Below are 4,811 nucleotides of genomic sequence, written 5' to 3'. Positions count from 1 at the left end.
TCGATGCTGGCTTCCGGCAAGCTGGTTGCCAGGAAGGCTTTTATCTTCAGCAGAGAACTTTTACGTTCTCGATGCCGGCTTCCGGCAAGCTGGTTGCCAGGAAGGCTTTTATTTTCAGCAGAGAACTTTGACGTTCTCGATGCTGGCTTCCGGCAAGTTGGTTGCCAGGAAGGCTTTTATCTTCACCAGAGAACTTTGACGTTCTCGATGCCGGCTTCCGGCAAGCTGGTTGCCAGGAAGGCTTTTATTTTCAGCAGAGAACTTTGACGTTCTCGATGCCGGCTTCCGGCAAGCTGGTTGCCAGGAAGGCTTAGGGCGAAGAACTTCGTCGCTCTTGACACCGGCTCCCGGCAGGATCGTTGCCGGAAAGGCTTATGGCGAAGAGCGTCGTCGTTCTTGACGCTGGAGATATTGGCCCTAAGGGCGTTGCCAGCCCCCGGGCCATAACTGCGTTCAAACATAGCAAGTGATTAGCATCCGAAGTGCACTCAACTTGCTCGCGAGTTTCGACTTTTGCTGCATATTCCTTATGCCTGCTGGAATGCTTTCCGGTGCGTACGATCCAGCCAGTAGCGCTGGAGGGAACGGGCCCTTAGCGGCTATTCGGGAACAACGCCTCCCGGAAAGGATTACCTTCTTGGTTCTAGCGCAACCGCACAAGTTGCCGAGCGGACTCGAGGCAACATGGAGCGCAACTAGCCCCAAGAAGGCTCCTCGGCATACAGGTCTATGCAGAAATCTCAAATAAATAGCGCATGCTATCTTCCTGTTCAACCCCTCTTTGTACGTCCACCCTACGCTTTCTAGGGAAACTTGCCGGTGCAGGCACCCTTGCCGCGAGCGCCGAGTGCGGAACTTCAGCAGCCTGCTAGCGGGGTCGCTACCGACAAGCAATCTTGTCGCAACTAGCTGCAGCTTGCTTAAGTTGTTGAGCAGACTCGAAAACAAAGTAAGGGCGCTAGCGGCTCACTTAAGTTGCTGAGCGGACTCGAAGCAAAGTAAGGGCGCTAGCAGCTCACTTAAGTTGTTGAGCGGACTCGAAACAAAGTAAGGGCGCGGCTAGCTACGAGTTGATTCCTCCGCGCACAGGTTTTCCGTACAAAGAACAAGATCTCCAAGGCGGATAACCTTACGTAGAAAGGAAATATCTAAAGTTTGCATGACTTAGCTTTTTCTGTTGCCGCACTGGCGTTGTTCTTTTGTTCGCCCGTTCCTTGGGAGCCATGACGATGAAGATCTAGCTTTGCGTGCACGCCGGATCGGGTTCGCACGATCTCGACGCCCCCTACCTGGCGCGCCAGAGATGTCGGGGGCGATGCTGATTCCCGCCAACACCTATGGGGACAGGGCCCCTTTCGGTTCGGTGGGGGGCGGAGAGCGCACAAAGAGCGGATCGAGGCAGTGCACGCGGGGGGATTTTTACCCAGCTTCGGGCCGCACGGATGCGTAAAACCCTACTGCTGCTTGTTTGCGTATATTGGATTCTTGCTCAGGAGCGATGGACGCTGCCAGACTGAGCGTGAGAGCGTTCCTCTGAACTCCCGAATCGCGGAACCCTCTCTGAACTCCTGAATCGCGGAACCTCCTCTACGTTGCGCTAGGGCCTCCTTTTATACTTTCAAGGGGTCACCCACAGGTGGCAACGTAGACTAGAAGGGTAAAAGTGGAAAAGGATGCGGTAGGTGCAACTACCGCTACTGTGGATACAGTGCACCCTACCTAACTCTGACGGCAGGGGACAAGGGCATTAAATGCCTGTCTGAGTCTCCTAAACAGTGCAAAGGGTGACCGTTAGGAGTGCCACCGTTTGCCACGATGGGCTTGTCTTCATCTCTGCTTGCCACCATGTACCCCTGGCTGCACGGCCTCCCGCCACGTGTGCTTGGGAGAGTCCCAGAGCGACACGTTAGCAGGTGAGCTGGAGCACGGGCACGAAGTGGGGGTTTCCCGCGGCAAGCTCCTTGCCGTGGCTGTCGTCTTGTCGCGTCCGGAAGCTTGTCGCTCGCTGGATCTTGCCGGGACGCAGGGCGCGTCGCGGCAAGCTTTCTTGGTGTGCCTCGAGTGGTCTTCCCGGCAAGCTCCTCTTGCCGGGGTCTTGTCTCTTCCCGGCAAGATCCTCTTTCCGGGGCCTTGGCTGGCCTTCCCAGCAAGCTCCTCTTGCCGGGGCATTGGTTGGCCTTCCCGGCAAGCTCCTCTTGCCGGGGCCTTGGTTTGAGTACTTTGTTCTTGAATGGTCTTCAAGGGAACCACGGAGGGTCCTGGCGGTCACCCGGCAAGCCTTGCCGCGGGGCGCTGCAACTGCCCGTGCACGAGTTCGGGGTAATAGGGTACCCCTACTCTAGTACACCGACATGCATGATGAAATACTTTGTATGGTGAAGATGGAGCATAGCCAGACTATATGATTTTGTAGGGATAACTTTCTTTGGCCATGTTATTTTGAAAAGACATGATTGCTTTATTAGTATGCTTGAAGTATTATTGTCTTAATGTCAAATGATAGACTATAGCTTTGAATCACTCTTGTCTTAATATTCATCCCATGATTAGATTACATGATCAAGATTATGCTAGGTATCATTCCACATCAAAAATTATCTTTTTTATCATTTACCTACTCGAGGACGAGCAGGAATTAAGCTTGGGGATGCTGATATGTCTCCGTTATATCTATAATATCTGATTGTTTCATGCCATTACTCTACAACTTTCATATACTTTTGATAACTTTTTATACTATTTTTGGGACTGACATATTGATCTAGTGCCCAGTGTCAGTTCCTGTTTGTTGCATGTTTTTTGTTTCACGGAAAATCCATATCAAACGAAGTCCAAACACGATAAAAACTTAGGGAGATTTTTTTTGGAATATATGTGATTTTGAGGAAAAAGAATCAACGCGAGATGATGCCCGAGGGGCCATGGAGGCCATAGACCATAGGGGAAACCCTTCTCCAATCTAGGGGGAAGGTCAAGCAAGAAGAAGAAAGAGGGGTGCTCTCTCCTTCTCTCTCCCGGTGGCGCCGGAACACCGCCGGGGCCATCATCATGACGACGATCTACACCAACAACTTCGCCGCCGTCATCGCCAGCTCTCTCCCCCTCTATGCAGTGGTGCAACACCTCTCCTCCCCACTGTAATCTCTACTTGAACATGGTGCTCAACGCTATATACTATTTCCCAAAATGTGTGGATATCCTATGATGTTTGAGTAGATCCGTTTTTTCCTATGGGTTGATTGATGATCGTGATTGGTTTGAGTTGCATGTTTTATTATTGTTGTTTTTGTATGGTGCTCTCCGTGTCGTGCAAGCGTGAGGAATCCCCGCTGTAGGGTTTGCAATATGTTCATGATTTGCTTATGGTGGGTGGTGTGAGTGACAGAAGCACAGACCCGAGTAAGTAGGTTGTTTGCGTATGGGAATAAAGAGGACTTGATACTTTAATGCTATGGTTGGGTTTTACCTTAATGATCTTTAGTAGTTACGAATGTTTGCTAGAGTTCCAACCATAAGTACATATGATCCAAGATTATGCCTCTTCCTCACATAAAATTGCAATAATGATTACCGATCTAGTTATCGATTGCCTAGGGACAAATAACTTTCTTGTGACAAAAAGCTCTCTACTAAAACTAATTTAGTTGTTTCTTTATCTAAACAACCCCTACTTTTTATCTACATGCTCTTTATTATCTTGCAAACCTATTCTATCACACCTACAAAATACTTCTAGTTTCATACTTGTTCTAAGTAAAGCGAACGTTAAGCGTGCGTAGAGTTGTATCGATGGTCGATACAACTTAAGGGAATATTCATTCTACCTTTAGATTCTCGTTGGGTTCGACACTCTTACTTATCGAGAAAGGCTACAATTGATCCCCTATACTTATGGGTCATCAGTGTTCATCATCATATTGCTTTGCATGATCATATAGAGCTAACGTGATATTTGTGGCAAAATCACCGTTCATCATTGTTATACATGTTACGCTAGATCATTGCACATCTTGGTACACTGCATGAGACATTCATATAGAGTCATATTGTTTCAATTTATCAAATTGTAAGTAAACATAAGTGTAATGATCATCATTATTAGAGCATTGTCCTAGTGAGGTAAATAATGATGGAGATTGATGAGTCCTCCAAAACGTGGGGATGAGGTTCATGATATTGTTCTCGCTTTAAGCGAGGACATGGGGATGCCTCGCGTCGGGGAGAGCCCAGATGGGCCGGCCCAGCTGCGCGGGAGGCAAAGGCCTTTTTTGTTTTTTTTGTTCTCTTTTTTGCTTTATTTTTGTATTTTTATTTATGTTTTAAAATATTTTACACATACATATATATAACACTGTTTAAAAACACATTAAAAAATGTTGACCAAGTATTTGAAAAATGTTGAATAAGAATGAGTATTTGAAAATTGTTGAACAAGTATTTGAAAATTTTGAATAAGTATTAGAAATGTTGAACAAGTATTTGAAAATGTTGAAATAAGTATTTAAAAATGTTGAATGAGTATTTGAAAAATGTTGATAAGTATTAAAATGTTTAACACATATTTGAAAAATGTTGAATATGTATTAAAAAATGTAGATCAAGTATTTTAAAAATGTTGAACAAGTATTTGAAAATATTGAATAAGTATTAAAATATTGAACAAGTATTTGAAAAATGTTGAATAAGCGTTCGGACATTGTTGAATGTGCATACAATAAATGTTGATCACTTGTTAAAGAATGTTTTTGAGATGTACGGAAATGTAGTGAAAACGAAAAGAAACAAAAAACAAAACAGAAAATTAAAAAAAA

Source organism: Triticum dicoccoides, chromosome 5B, assembly GCF_002162155.2.
Source record: "Triticum dicoccoides isolate Atlit2015 ecotype Zavitan chromosome 5B, WEW_v2.0, whole genome shotgun sequence".
Classification (NCBI taxonomy): domain Eukaryota; kingdom Viridiplantae; phylum Streptophyta; class Magnoliopsida; order Poales; family Poaceae; genus Triticum; species Triticum dicoccoides.
This window is presented reverse-complemented; position numbering follows the sequence as displayed.